Source organism: Humulus lupulus, chromosome 2, assembly GCF_963169125.1.
Source record: "Humulus lupulus chromosome 2, drHumLupu1.1, whole genome shotgun sequence".
NCBI lineage: Eukaryota > Viridiplantae > Streptophyta > Magnoliopsida > Rosales > Cannabaceae > Humulus > Humulus lupulus.
In genome coordinates this window covers 139,252,441-139,269,028 of record NC_084794.1, presented here as the reverse complement: position 1 = coordinate 139,269,028, position 16,588 = coordinate 139,252,441, and the positions used below count along the sequence as shown (strand labels likewise).

General features: G+C 34.5%; 1 non-coding gene across 1 annotated transcript; it reads right to left on the bottom strand.

Moving 5' to 3' along the window:
- Window positions 1-15,693: 15,693 nt before the first annotated feature.
- Window positions 15,694-15,800, bottom strand: LOC133820141 (small nucleolar RNA R71). The gene has a single exon (XR_009886571.1). It is a non-coding gene; the product is annotated as a small nucleolar RNA R71 (small nucleolar RNA).
- Window positions 15,801-16,588: the final 788 nt, after the last annotated feature.

Below are 16,588 nucleotides of genomic sequence, written 5' to 3'. Positions count from 1 at the left end.
TTGCCTATGTCCTCAGTAACAGCTTCAACCCGAATCATTCTCAACTGCCGTGGGAATCTCTCAGATATCCTGGAATAATAGACATATTGTTGTAATATTAGATTTATTTATATTTTATTAATTGAAGTTTTTTGGAAGAACCAAGGACCCGGTAAAAGGGAGATATTTATGTACGATCCATGAGCCTATAAATAAATGGCTCATGGCATCATTTTGGGGGATCTGATCTTTTTAGACGGAGAAAACTCTCTCATTTTGAGATTTTGGGGACTGTTGCTTGGGGCATTTTTGGGGCATTTTCTGAGAGGTTAGAGAGATAAAGCTTGTATTCTCTAGAGAGAGAAACTCTATATTTTTCTACTTGCACTTAAGAAACTCAGTTGGCTCAAGTTCATCTGATCTTAAGTGTAGGCTAAATATATCACAACTCCAAGTGGATTAGGCTATTACCAACACATTGGGGCTGAACCACTATAAAAATTGTCTGTGTCGTATTTTTCTCTTGAAGGTTTATTGTTGTTTTGACGTCTACACGTCGTTGGCCAAAAATGTGGTCAACACTTACGTTCAAGATCTTAGATTCCTAACCAAGAATAGAGAATACGAGTTAGGATCTTGAGTAGAAAAAACTATAAGGATAATCACAGAAAGGAACTAGAAGAAGGAATACCCCGAATGCTTCTATAACCGAACTACACCTCGAACCGAAATATACTATGAATCTTACTTCCCGAGTGTTTATTAAGCTTATTAGGATAAAGCTTATAACCCCAACCCAAGTGTTTATCACTCTAAAATAACCTAGCAGCTTGCAGACTCTGAACTTAGCTTGATGAATGAATAAATGGCTGGGTAATAGGTCATATTTATAGAATTCAAGAATGAAAAGATCTTAATTTAGCTTGAATAAAATAATGGCTTTTTAATTGAAAATCTTTGAATAATCGTTCAGAAGAGGCTGAAGACTCGGTCAAAAAGATTCTGGACTTATCAAGAGGTTAAGGAATAAAATAACCTCAGTTTCAAAAACGTTTAAAAATCTGGCACTACAGCCATTATATCGCCCCTAGTAGGCGATATATCGCCTGGGCTAATATGCCCGAGGCTCGTCGAGGTGGTCGTACGAAGTTACGTGTTTTTCGTATCCCCGTATGGCGATATATCGCCCCCTAGTGCTGCGATATATCGGCATAAGCTGAAATATTATACACGTAATTGCACTTTTTCAGCCTAATTTGAATTGAGTAAACAGCCTTGACTAAGTCCTCTAATAATTTCAAAGCTACTGGCAGACCCTAGGATATTCAAATATTACTCTTATTAAATTTATTCCTCAAATACTTAATTATTCATTAAACATACACATGACAAGTGTCATTTCCTTATTGGGTTTATCTAAACCTTATATTATAATAAATATCACCTTCATAATCAGTTATATTAATTAAACCTTAGGTTATAATTAATATTCTTAAACTGTAGGTTAAACTTATAAAATCTACAAGTATTGCTACGAGTGTCCAACTAAATCCCGGTCTGAACCAAAATCCACAGTCATAAAAAAAATACTACAACTATTATTATTGCTACTACTATCTAACTAGCTAAGTAAAGTCTTGGACTCTGCAGCGGTATAGTCCCAAACCTCGCAGTATATAACTCACCAGGTCTACATAATCTATCAATTACTTTACTAGAAACAAATGAATGTGTAGCACCAGAGTCAATCAGTACAGTATATGAAGAGCCAACGCTAGAAAGCTGACCTGTCACTACCGAGGGACTAGGCTCGGCCTCTGCCTGCGTCAAGGTGATCACTCGAGTTGGAGTCAAGCTGTCCACCTTCCCTGGTTCCTCTTTCTTCATTGTTGGGCAATCCTTCTTAAGGTGTCTCACCACCCCACATAGAGAATAAGCCTTTGCCCGACATTCGCCTGGATGGCGCATCCTGCATCTCGTTCACTCTAGATAACTCCTCCATGTCTCACCGCCTTGTTGGGTTTTATGCCCTTATAAAACCATGTCGGACATGTAACATGATTTCATATTGTCAATAAAAATTGTAAAAATCATTTAGTTTGACAACCGTGTTGCTTGCTTGTTTTATTATATGATTATTGAAATATAAAACATTTATAAAATCCCGAACATATGGATAGTTACAATTATAGTGACTAGATCATAGTGGATTATAGTTGTAATTATATGTTCAAAAGAACGAGTCCAAAGATTAGATCAGTGCATTGGATTTTCACTGATTAGGCAATCTACGATATAATTTACTTACACATTCGGGGTGTGATGTTTTGTCCAAGGAATTGACCAAGTAGATAAGATCAAATGTATTTAGTTACATCAGACTAGGACCGATATTGATTATTGATTGATAAATAAGTATCGTTGTTATCAAATATAATCAATGTCACAACATTTACCATAGGTTAAGTCGATCTTAATTCTGAATGATAATATTCTACTAATTATATTATTTAAATCTTTTGACTTGTTCGTTATTAACTTACCCTACGGTCTAGCCCATACTTACATCTTGGAGATTTAGTAATGTAATTGAGTGGAAGTATTATTCATAGATATGAAATCTATAACTTCTAAATGAGATGTGAAAAGATGATTTCCTTAATTGCTTTTTTCAAAAGGTTAAATGATTGAGATCTCATTTCTGTGATTAAGTTCACGGAAATATCATTTATAAGGAACTTAGTGGGAGTTAAGGATAAATATTGATGAGGGGTAAAACAGTAATTTGCACCCATCTCGTTACTAAGTCATCGATAGAGGATTGACTGAATGTAATGGTTATAACAATGTATAACATATTTATGGTTTGGAAAATACGTTATATGAATTCAAGAGTTCAATTCCGAGTCTATAGTGGAGTCATGCGGAATTAATAAGGTAGTGAAATTATTCGTAAATAAATTCACGGTAACTTATTGGAGCTTGATTTCATGGATCTATGGTCCCCGCATTACCTTTGAGTAAATCATCTAGAATGTCTCAATTAATTGATTTAATTATCAATTAGGATTTTAAAGTTGACTAGGTCAACTTTGGAAAATTTACAGAGATATGAGACTTAGAGAATAAAAAAGAATCTTTGGATAAATTTATTAATATTGATAAATTGGTGTCAATATAAATAAATAATATTAAATCAAGTTTCAAATTATAATTAGTTAATTTGAATAAGGATTAAATTAATTAATTAAAATAAATAAATAAAAGGTTTTGAATTTAGGCCCAATTGAGATTTAAATTCAAAACAAAGAGATTGAGCCAAAGTCCATTTATGGCAGCCCAATGCTTTTATTTTTGTTTATTATTTTTAATTAATTTAAATTTAAATTTAAATAAAACCCATTAAGTTGCCTATGTAAGGAATATGATATCAAGGGTTTTCATAAGGAAGTGAGTTTTCGGTTGATTGATAAGTGAAAACCTAGAAAGTCTAACCTTTCTTGGCCACTATCTCTTCTTCTTCTCTTCTAGATCTCTATCTCATGTGTTGAGAATCAGCTCACACTAGTTCTAGGTTGATCAAAGGCTTGATGATGAAGACTGTGTTGCTGATCTTGTTCAATATCTTAATAATACTCTGCTACAGAAAGGAATCAAGGGTTAGAGAGATTGAAGGTTAAAATTGATTATTTGATTGGGTTTAAAATATTTAAAATTGATTATTTGATTATTTTATATATTTTAGCTTTTTAAAATATTTTGAATTGGTTATCTGATAATCATGATATTTTAAGATTTTTTTTTATTTTGTTATAAATGAAATATTAAAATTAGTTATCTGATTATTCAAGATATTTTTATTTTTTAAAATATTTATAATTAGTTATTAGATAATTCAAGATATTTTAAATTTGGTTAGAAGATATTTTGAAATTTTAAAATTGGTTAAGATATTTAAAAATAAATTATCTTGTCATTCCAAACAACTTAACAACCTAGGTTAAATTAATTATTTGAAATTGAATTTTTTTTTATAAATTCTATTTTAATTAATTTAATATTTTTCCACTTGTTTAATTTTGTCTGATGAATTCTATGTTAATTCATTATGGTATTTTGCAAAATAGTATATTATTGTGGTATATTTACATAATTTAATAATACATGCTTATAGTGTAACATGTTAGGCCCATCCAATTATTAGCATAAAAAACATCATTATTAAGTCATTTTTTGCATTTGGGCTTTAAATATAAGTATAATGATGACCCAATTTTTGTGTTTGAAAAATGTGGGAAAACTCAAATAAAACTTTTATAAAATGTTAGGTTTTATTTGGGCCCAGTTGAACATGTAAAGTTTAAATTCCTCTCTTGTGGGTGATTCCACTTGTGAAGACCCATTTTCTTTGCATTACTAGATTGGGCCTAATCAATTGAATAACAATTAATAAAACAAATATTCAAATTCTTGTCTTTTTGGGCTTTGTGTGGAAGTTAGGGAGCCTTAGTAGTGTCCCACATACTCAACCTAGCTCTCCTCCATGCAAGCTTGAATTGTTACACCTCATTTACCTAAGTTGGACTTAATTGTATTAGGTTATAATTTTTAGTTGGACCTAATAATTGATTAGAAACATATTAATTCTAATTTTTGAATTAATTTTCAATAGTAATGGTAGAATTAATGGGAAAATGATTAACTATGGTTTATTAATTATTTTATTAATTTGGCAAACCTTAGTTGGTTTATTGATTATTTTGATAATTTGGCAAACCTAAGTTGATATTTTTCAAAAAGAATAAAATACTAAAATATTTAATAATGAGTTTTAAAAAAATTTGAATTAGATCTCCACCGTTGATTTAACAAGGTTAAAGTTCACTGGGACCTCATGGCGCTTTGATTTCGTCTCCCTACGGAAGGTGTTCACTAGACTTCTTAACATGGTTAAATTTCTTAGGATAGATGGTTATAGATGAACCTTCTATAGACTCATCCCTATGGTGACTATAGGAATTAAGTCTATAATAATCGAAATTGTGGGTTAAACTCATAAAGTAAGAAATTTTTGTGACTGTCGCCTACCGGGAAACATGAGTTTTCATTACTTTGATCGAATAGAATAGGTAGTTAATAAAAGTCTATGACGTTTTATTAATTGAGATGTTTCTCTATTTAACTAAGTGAACTCTCGCCTACCGGGACACATGGGTTCATGGCTAGTTAAAGTACCTAAGAAATAGAAGATAAGTGTTTTAGTATTTTGCTAATCTCAAAACATTTTGTATGTTATGCTGTTTCTAAAAATTTAATGAATAAATGTTTGTCAAGCAATGTGTTGATTTCTACTTAGTTGCTCTAGGCTCTAGGATTTCTCTAAAAGGTTACTCTATGGTGAGAACCTCACGAAATATTTGTCCAACATCAATATGGTGTTGATTATGGACAACATCGAGTTCATGATAATCAAAGATATTCTTATTTTTCCTATGCAACGATCACCAAATCCTTCAAAAGAGGATTGTTGATGGTGGTTCGAGCAAAGGAAAGAATGCTAATACTACTAAACAAGCTCCAGGAGAAGCTTCTTTAATCTTCTTCTTCGAAGAGCAAGAGAGGAAGAAATTCATACAAAAAGAACAAGAAGCCCATTGGCAAGGCACCAAATGCAGAAAAGCATCGTGAAGCAGGGCCTGATTATAAGTACACAAAAAAGGGGAGTGTTTCCAACTGCAAGGAGACTGGAATTGGAACAAGATTGCCCAGCACTCAAGGCATATGGAACCCAAGATAATTAATTTTGTCTTGGATGCATGTAAATTTAGAGGATGATACTTCAGTTTTGGATCGCTGAATCAAAATCTACTAAACATGCATGTCCCTTTTTCACAATTTTTTAGCACTAGGAAAGCCATGAAGGATAAAAAAGCCACAACTTGGAATCCATCAAGGGTTGTTCATATCAAACAAGGAAAAAGGATAAGCTTGAATGAATTTTGGAAATAAATATATTGTTTTAAGAAAATGTTTATTTTATTTCGATATTCAATGGGAATTTTTAATTTCAGTGTTTCTTATTACATCAACAACAATTTGTAGTTACTTTCACAAGTAATAAAATCCTATTTCTTTAGATGGATGTGAATTGTGGGGTGGATTTATGAAAAACGGGCTATACCTACTGCAACTAAACTGACCCTATGTTCTAAATAATGAGTTGTTTAAGATAGCTAAATCTAGGACCGTTAAACGACAAAAGGTCAATAACGTTAGAAATGACGTACCTTTGGCATCTTTGCTTTAGTCATATTTGCTATGATAGGATTCAAAGACTAACAAAGGCTGGGCCTTTGAGGGAACTCACCTAGGGTGACCTACCTGTTTGTGAATCTAGTCTCGAGGGCAGAATGACAAAGCGTCCATACTCTGTGATAGGAAAAAGGGCCAAAGAACCACTAGGGCTAGTATGTTCTAATGTCTAGGGACATATGAATGTTCATGTGAGGGGTGGTTATGAGTATTTCGTCACCTTCATCAACGATTGCTCTAGAGACTCATGTAAGTACCTAAAGCATAAGAATTCTGCGAATTTGTTAAGTTCAAAGAATTCATTGATATGACTTTATAACCATATTAGGTAAAACGTAAAAGATCTTGCGATTTGATTGGGGTGGAGGATATTTGGATATTTAGAACCAAGATCATTTAATTTTACTTGGATAATTATCTAAAGCAACTTTCCCAAGGACTCCACAACAGAATAGTGTTGCTGAACGGCATGAATCACGCGTTTACGAACATGTGTGTTCTAAGATAAGCTATTCAACTTCTACCAACTTCTTACCTAGATCTTTTCTGGAGACATACTACCTAGACCGCATGTGACATTTTTTAAATGTTGTGCCATCTCAAAAGATGTCTCCAAGACACCACTAGAATTATGAAATGGTCGTGAACCCGGTTTACGTCATTATGGAATTTGGTGGTGTCATGTTTATGTCCTGATGAAAAAGGTAGAAAGCTAGAACAATGAAGTAAGGATTTGTTTGTTTGATGGATATTCCAAAGGTACTCAGGGTGGTTTGTTTTATAGTCCATTAGACAAGAAAGTTTTTGGCTCTACAAATGCTACTTTTCTGGATAACTACTACATAATGAATTTCATTCTCATAGCAAAATAGTATTAGATGGAAAAACTATAAACTATTGTTCCATCCTCACCGACGCAAGTCGATGAAAACATGGTAGATTTAGAAACCACTAATCAAAGCAGAAAGTTGAGATGCCTCTTCATAGTGGGAGGGTTTCTCGGAACCCGGTACCTATGAAGTGGATAATGAAACCCACAAGCTGGTTGGGGACACAAGTAACAATGATCTGTTAGCCTTTAAACATGCAATGGGTAAGTTTAAAAGGGATATTTAACTTGAAGCAAAGTATCAGGAAATAAAGTCTAAGTACTCTTAATTTGTCTGAGATCTTGTAGATGTGCCATTGGACTTTAGGCCCATGGGGTGCAAGTGGATCTATAAGAAGAAGAGAGGATATGATGGAAAGTCAGAGACATTAAAGGCTCGACTCGTGGAAAAGAGAGAAATTTGACTTAGAGAAAACTTTTTCTCCGGTAGCCATGTAAAAATTCATTTAATATACTCTTATCCACAGCCACAACTCTTGATTAAGAGATAAGGCAAATGGACATCAAATAAGCATTTTTAATGGCTTTCTTGATGAGACCATTAACATGGATCAATCAAAAGGATTTAAAGTAGTTGGAAAAGAAATTCGGCAAGCTGAGTAGGTCAATCTATGGACTTAAACAAGCTTCGTGCTCCTGGAACTTAAGGTTAAATGAAAACATTAAGACCTGAGGTTTTGAACAAAATGTAGTTGACCCTTGTGTTTGACAACTTAGGGAAAAAGACATTGTGTTGTTCTTAATTAGTTATGTAGATGATATCTTACTCATTGGAAACAATGTGAAGAAATTATCAGACATAAAGAACTGGTTGGAAACAAAATTCCAAATTTCATTGTAGCAAGTCATATTCTTGGTATCCAGAACATCAGGGATAGAAATAACTGAATTTTGGCTCTAACTCAAGCGACCTACTTAGGTGAGGTGCTTGGTTGTTACTCTGTAACAAATTTCGAGAAAGGATGTTTAGTGTCTTAACATTGAATTTATTTTTCTAAGTAGCAGTCTCCACAGACTCCTCAAGAGAAAGAAAAGATGTAATGAATTCCTTATGCATTTGCAATTACAACTCTATTGCATGCTATGTTGTATGCTGTGACCAAAGATCTGCTATGAAGTGGGAGTGGAGAGCAAGTGTCAGTAAAACTTTGGAAATGAACAATAGAGGGGGTCAGTATCATTGATGGACTAAAGACTATATGTTAGTCTTTTCAGGTGGATCTTTGAACCAGTTAGGCTACACATATTCAAATTTTAGACTGATGGTGATTACAAGAAGTCTACTTCTGAAAATGGTGTTTACTCTTGGGGGTAGAGTTATCATTTGGAGAAGCGATAGGTTGTTTGCCATCTCAGTAGCTATGGTTTGGAGAAGCGTTAGGCTATCTGCCATTTCAGAATCCACCTTGGAGGCTGAGAACATAGCTACGTCTATGGGGGCTAAAGAAATAGTCTGGCTAAGGAAGTTCTACATAGATCTCGGTGTTATTCCAGAAATGGATAAACCACTAATTTTGTCTAGTGACAGTAATGAGGCAATAGAAAATTTGAAAGAACCTCGAAGCTATAAAAGAGCAAAGCATATAGAGAGAAAACACCACATTATCGAGGATGTGTGGCGAAGGTATGATGTGAAGGTGATGAAGATAACATTGGAAGGAAATCTTTCATATCCCTTAACAAAGATATAAGCAGAGAGCATAATTGTGAAGCATGTAGAATGCATGGTTTTGAGAAACATGTCCCATTTATTTTAAAAGGGCAAGTGGGAGTTTGTTGGGTTTTATGCCCATATAAAACCATGCCGGACATGTAACATGATTTCATATTGTCAATAAAAATAGTAGAAATCATTTAATTTGACAACCATGTTGCTTGCTTGTTTTATTACATGATTATTGACATAATACAAACATTCATAAAATCCCGAACATATGGATAGTTACAATTATAGTGACTAGGTCACAGTGGATTATATTTGTAATTATATGTTCAAAAGAACGAGTGCTAAGATTAGATCAGTGCATTGGATTTTCACTGATTAGGCAATCTACGATATGATCTACTTACACATTCGGGGTGTGATGTTTTGTCCAAGGAATTGACCAAGTAGATAAGATCAAATGTATTTAGTTACATCGGACTAGGACCGATATTGATTATTGATTGATAAATAAGTATCGTTGTTATCAAATATAATCAATGTCACAACGTTGACCATAGGTTAAGTCAATCTTAATTCTGAATGATAATATTCTACTAATTATATTATTTAAATCTTTTGAATTTTTCATTACCAGCTTACCCTACGGTCTAGCCCATACTTACATCTTGGAGATTTATTAGTGTAATTGAGTGGGAGTATTATTCATAGATATGAAATCTATAACTTCTGTATGAGAAGAGAAAAGATGATTTCCTTAATTGCTTTTTTCAAAAGGTTAAATGATTGAGATCTCATTTATGTGATTAAGTTAACAGAAATATCATTTATAAGGAACTTAGTGGGAGTTAAGGATAAAATACTAATATGGGTAAAATGGTAATTTGCACCCATCTCGTTAGTAAGTCATCGATAGAGGATTGACTGACTGTAATGGTTATAACAATGGATAACGTATTTATGGTTTGGAAAATACGTTCTATTAATTCAAGAGTTCAATTCTGAGTGTATAATGGAGTCACGAGGAATTAATAAGGTAGTGAAATTATTCGTAAATAAATTCACGGTAACTTATTTGAGCTTGATTTCATGGATCCATGGTCCCCGCATCACCTTTGAGTAAATCATCTAGAATATCTCAATTAATTGATTTAATTATCAATTAGGATTTTTAAAGTTGACTAGGTCAACTTTGGAAAATTTATAAAGATATGAGACTTAGAGAATAAAAGAGAATCTTTGGGTAAATTTATTAATATTGATAAATTGGTGTCAATATAAATAAATAATATTAAATCAAGTTTCAAATTATAATTAGTTAATTTGAATAATGATTTAATTAATTAATTAAAAAAATAAATATAAGGTTTTGAATTTAGGAGCAATTGAGATTTAAATTCAAAACAAAAAGATTGAGCCAAAGTCCATTTATGGCAGCCCAAGGCTTTTATTTTTGTTTATTATTTTTAATTATTTTAAATTTAAATTTAAATAAAGCCCATTAAGTTTCCTATATAAGGAATATGATATCTAGGGTTTTCATAAGGAAGTGAATTTTCAGTTGATTGGTAAGTGAAAACCTAGACAGTCTAACATTTCTTGGCCACTCTCTCTTCTTCTTCTCTTCTAGATCTCTATCTCATGTGTTGAGAATTAGCCCGCACTAGTTCTAGGTTGACAATAGCTTGGTGAGGAAGACGGTGTTACTGATCTTGTTCAATCTCTTAATAATGCTCTGCTACAGAAAATAATCAAGGGTTAGAGAGATTGGAGGATGGAGTTGTTCCAGTTCCGTTGCGTAATGTAAGTTTTTGCTTTACTTTGTGTTTGTATCAATTTCATAGGTGCATGTTTGTTTGATAATATGTAAACTGCATGAAAAAAAATAAAGATCCTGCAATATGTATTTACTACATCACTGCCTCCCTGGCGGCCACCCTGAAAACCCCGACCCCTCCTATCAGGACCAACAGTGGATGAAGTGTTAGGGGTCTTCCTCTTCAAATCACTGGGGCATCTGCCCCTACCAGACCCCGTGTATGGAGGCACTGCCTTGCGAACATCCCGCCTCGCAGCGTTCTCCCTCCTAGTCTTATTCTCTGCCTCTTCAGCGGTAAGAGCCTTCTCAACAGCCTTGTCGTAAGTTTTCTGCCCAGGTACCGATGTAATCCTGACATCCCGGGAAATCATAGCATTAAGCCCTCGGACAAACCTATCCTATTTGGCCGCATCTGTAGGCACTAAGTCTGATGCATACTTCACTACCTATCAAACTTCAGGGCATACTCTGTAACTGTCATACTGCCCTATACCAACCCTGCAAACTCATTCACCTTCGTTGCCCTGATGGGAATGTTGTAATACTTCTTGTTGAACAGATCTTTTAATCCATCCCAACTCAAAGTAGAAACATCTCGAGTTTGTGATGCCACCTCCCACCAAATACGAGCAACCTCTCTAAGCATATAGGTGGCACAGGCCACCCTGTCATTACCTTCCACCCTCATAAAGTTCAGGATGGAGGTGATCATACTTATCCACTGTTCAACCTTTAGTGGATCTAGTCCTCCCTTAAAGGTTGGAGGATGCTGTCTCCTAAACCGTTCATAAAGTGGCTCCCACATGTTCCCAACCTCAGGTGGCTGTACAGCTGGTGCCACAGCAGGTGGTATAATAGGTGCAGCACTCCCTGACGGAGGCTGCTGACTCAGAAGATGAATATGCTCTTCCTAACTTTGTAGCTGGGCTTTCATATTAACAAGTATATGCTGCCATTTCTCAGGGACTAGCGGAGGGTTATGGCCCTGCTCATCATTTCTAGCCTCGACCCTTGTGCTGGTTAGTCATATTGATCGCCTTGGACGCATAGCTATCCAAGTTTATCTGGAATCAATGACTCTGTAGTCAGGCAATGATGACAGGTTAACATTCTTTCCATGGTCCACCATTGAACCTCAACCATCAATATCTAATAAAGATGCAAACCAGCATTTTAACATTCATTCACATGTAGCATCAATGCTAAGAAGCATGCCCCATCATAATAACACAATAGTCAAGGGCCAGGCCCTATCACTATCTCATGCTCCCTATTAATCATACAGATTAAAACATTTACATTTCGTTTAAGCATATAATCACATATACACAATTACCAAACCCTGAGTCGAGCTTGTCTTTAACGGCGAATGTACATGCCTAGCCAGTCTTTAGGAACCCTTAAACCTAGATGGCTCTGATTCCAAGTTGCAACGCCCTGGATAACCAAGACCGTTACCCTGTGTATTTTGAAATAGTGCAAGACTTGTTAATCAAGTCGTTTGAACAAAAATGTGATTCTAAGGCTAACCATCAGGATAGGTGATTAGTGCACAAAAATGCAAATTTATTGGTTTTAAAGTGTAAAATAAATTTAGTTTTATTTAATATTTTCATGAATTTATTGTAATATTTTTTTTAATTGAAAATATTAATTTTAGTGTAATTTATGTTTAATTTTCAGAAAATAATTTGCACTTGGACATTAATAAAAAGAGAACAAAAAAAATAGCTACGTCTGAAAAGGAAAATGAAGAAATGGCATTTTTGAGGAACTTGGCACAGTCCTGAATGCCCAAATTGAAGGCCCAATCCCCTATCTTCCCCTCTCCCAGCGCCAGGTGGCGCGCCTGCATTGCGCCACGCGTCCACACGGTATCAGCACTTCCAGCAGCTTCACACCAATTAGCTCCAGCCATCTTCAGCAACGCCCAAATGCACCTTTTGGCTTTCAATCATCTCTAGCACCCAGCGACCCACGGCCTTGCTTCCCTCTACGCCCAACGGCCCAATCCTCCAGCACCTACAGCTTCACTCCAACGTGGCCATCTTTTCCTTCTCTTCCCTTCAGCAATCATCAACCTTGCAATCACGCCAAGCCTTCAACAACCCAGCACCCAGCAGGCCCAAAGCCAGCTTCTCACACCCGAAGGCCCAACTCTCCCAGCCAGTGCCTACGTGGCGCGCTCCCATTGGCTGGAAGTGGGTCAAAGTCTCCTCTGCCACAGCCACCCTTCAGCCCATGTTTTGTGCATTTTGGGTTTGTAACATTGTTATTTTGAGCTTTAAAGCTAATGTTTTTGTGGTATTTTAGAAAAGTTAAAAGTGACCATACACCAAAATATCTAGGTTAATATTAATAATAAGATTTGATTTTTCAAAATCATATTTTATTATTAATATTTCAGATTTATTTTGTAAACCCCATTTTGTTGTTTAATTTCTTTTTAGCCATTTCCCCCCTCTATAAATAGGGACTCCTTCTTCACACTTAGTATGTAATTTTGAGAGTAAAGAAACTATAGCAAAATTTCTACTCACTTTCTTCTCATATTTTCTTCTTAGAATTTTGTGAAAATCATGTGCATAATGGCCTAATCTTCCTAGGAAGGTTAGGGATGATTCCATATGCTAGTGATGTTATTTTACTACTTTGATTTACTATGTTCTTAATATAAAATATTTGAGTTATTTATGTTCTTTCATCTCCATCTCTATTTTGTTATCTTTATTTACTTATGCTAATAGTATATAGGATTAGTCATGCTCTTTCTATGTGCTTCTAATTATTAAATGTAATATTGATACATAATTTTATGTCTAATCTTTTATTGCAATATTGCCCTTGGGTATTTTGTCATTTTTAGATTTTTCATAAGATTAACATTGTGCTTTTAAAGTAAAGAACTTTATAACTCAAATGGACTTTTGTTAGAAAAAAATACATGGACTCTAATGTTAGATTTTCCAAGTAGATGTTGGGATCTGACCTATTTATTTATGTATTTTTGTAAATCAAGTAACCAAGTAACTAAACAAGCATATGGATGATTCTTGAAACCTTTCCATTTCTCAAACTCTTGATCACATCTTACCTCTATTTCACTTATCTCATTTTATCACTTTATCAAAAAGACAATACCAAAATATCAAACCTCTTTTCACTTACAATTTTATTTATTTCTTGTTACTAACTTTTTGAGTTATTTTCTACTAATCTTTAGATTTTAGGTTACCTCCTTGTGGATCGACCGCCTGATTATACTACAACCACCGCTTAGTGGTTGCCACGATTTGGGCGTTAAACAAATTTTAGCGCCGTTGTCGGGGAGGTAGATTTCAAAGGTTTAGTGAAATTTTTACAAAAATATTAGTAACTTTATTTGTGTTTTTGTTGGAATAAATATTGTGTTAGTATAGTTTTTTTTTATTTACTAATTTTTAATTAACTAGATTATTATTATAACAAAAATAAAAAAAAACTAAAAAAAATATCATAAACAAAAAAAAAATTCTTTATTTATATGTATACATTTATTTATTTATTTTTCTTCTCTTCTTTTACTCTTTTTTTTTCGGTAACGAAAAAATATATATATAAATATTCATGTATATATATATACATATCTCTAAAATAAAAGTAAGTAAAAAAAAAAACAAAAACCAAAAAATATATATATGTATTTATTCTTATTTCTATCTTTATTTTTTTTTCTTTTTTTTTCATTTTCCTCTCTTTTGGTTTAAAAAAAAAACCATATATATATTTGTATAATTTTTTTTTTCTTTTTAGCTAATTCTTACTCCATTTTTCTTTCTTAATTTCTATTCTATTTTTTTAGTTTAATACATATTTGAAAAAAAAAAAGATTAAGCTTACTATTCTCTCTTCACTTTAATTTTCTTTTCTTGATTTTATTCTTGTGTTGTTTATTTTGTTGCTTAGTTTAGGATTTTCCTTTTTTTTTTCTTTGCCTTAGTTTTCCTTAGAATTTAGATTTTTCAAAAAAAAAAAAAAACATAAAATTGTATAAAATTGTTCAGAAAATTTCAATCATAAAACGCATAGTATTGGGAACAATTGTGTAATATTACAAATGGTAGAAACCGATATTGTTCTGTCTAGAAAGATTGGTTGTTAAATAAGATTTGTGATAGCATTACCCTCCACACTTACCTGGGAACCTCGGGGAGTTCTGTCTAGGCAAGTGTGGGTCTAAAGCGGTACCTTGGCAACCTTCCCAATCGGCCTGGGAACATTTCGAGCATCTACCTTTGCACTATTACATTGTTGAACTTATTACTATAAGAAAACCAAGCTTGTTATGTCAAAATAAGCAATTTCACTCTGCTTAAAGGTTGTTTGGTCGAAAAGGTTGACTTGTGATCCACCATACTTACTTAGTAACCTCGGGGAGTTCTAGTAAGGTGTTGGAGATCACCCGAAAACCTCCAAATCTACTTGGGAACAAGTTTAACAAAAAAATTAAAAAAAAAGACATAAAATAAATCTAATTCCGATATCCGAGAGTGGATGAATCATCACGAAACTTCCAGTGACACTTCTTCCAATGCATCTGCCACTCCTACCGGAACTCCTTCCACCAATCCTGCTTCTCCACAAACTTTCGCTGATAATAACCCATTCACAATGGCTCGCAATGATGAAATCCAACCAAGAACTCTCAATGACTACCTCCATCCTACTCGCACTTCCATGCCTTCATGCATTATCTTCCCTCCTAATATGCCCGCATTAGACTTTAAACCTGGCATGATTCAACTCTGGCCCACATTTCATGGAATGGAAAACGAAAGCCCATACGTGCATATCAGAGAATTCGAGGAGGTAGTAGCCACATTCTATAACTGAGCCAAAAATGTCGATGTTGTGCGACTGAAGTTCTTCCCTTTCTCCTTAAAGGACAAAGCCAAAAGCTGGTTATATTCTTTGAGACCTAGGTCTATTGGAACATGGGAGGAGATGACCAAATCCTTCTTTTTGAAACACTTCCCTAGCCATAAGACCAACAGTCTAAAACGACAAATTTCCACATTTTCCCAAAAAGACAATGAAATGTTCTATCAAGTCTAGGAAAGATTCAAAGATCTATTAAATCAGTGCCCGCACCATGGCTATGAGAACTGGCGTTTGGTCAGTTACTTCTATGAAGGTCTCACGAGTTGTGAGTGCTAGTTTGTAGAAATGCTATGCAATGGTGAATTCCTCGAAAAAGAGCCAGACGATGCTCTGGAATATCTCGAAGAAACCGCAAAAAAGTCTCACACCTGGACTGGTCCAAGTGCTACTGATAGCACCAACCGACACAAACCATCTGGGATCTATCATCTTCGAGAAGAGGATAGTGTTAAGGCCCAACTTGAAGCTTTGAAAAAGTAGTTTGAGGTCTTAATGACGAAGAATAGCTAAAAAATCGCACATGATCGCTCAAGCGGAACCGCAAGAACCTTGCTTTGTTTGTGGAGGGACGGAGCACTTAGCTAAGGACTGCTTAGCTTTGAATGAAATGAGGGGTGTTTATGAGGAGCAATGTAATACCTTAGGGGCATATAACAAGCCATTCTCCCATACGTACAACCCTGGTTGGAGAAACCACCTAAATTTCAATTGGAGAGATTCCAACCAAGCTCAATCGTCTGGAGGCCAATGGAGAAATGAGCAACAAGTTTAACCATCAAAGGCGTATTCTGCACCTCAATACAATGCTCATCCACAACGAAATTCTCTCGAGAATACTCTTCATGCATTCATGGAGGAGCAATCCAAACTGAATCGCCAAATGATGGAAGAAATCAAGGAACTGAAATGTCAATTCTCAAAATTGACTGAATCCTTGGCCATTCCAGAAAAAGGAAATCTTCCTTCCCAATCGAAATTCAATGTGCAAGGCCAACACATGGCCCAA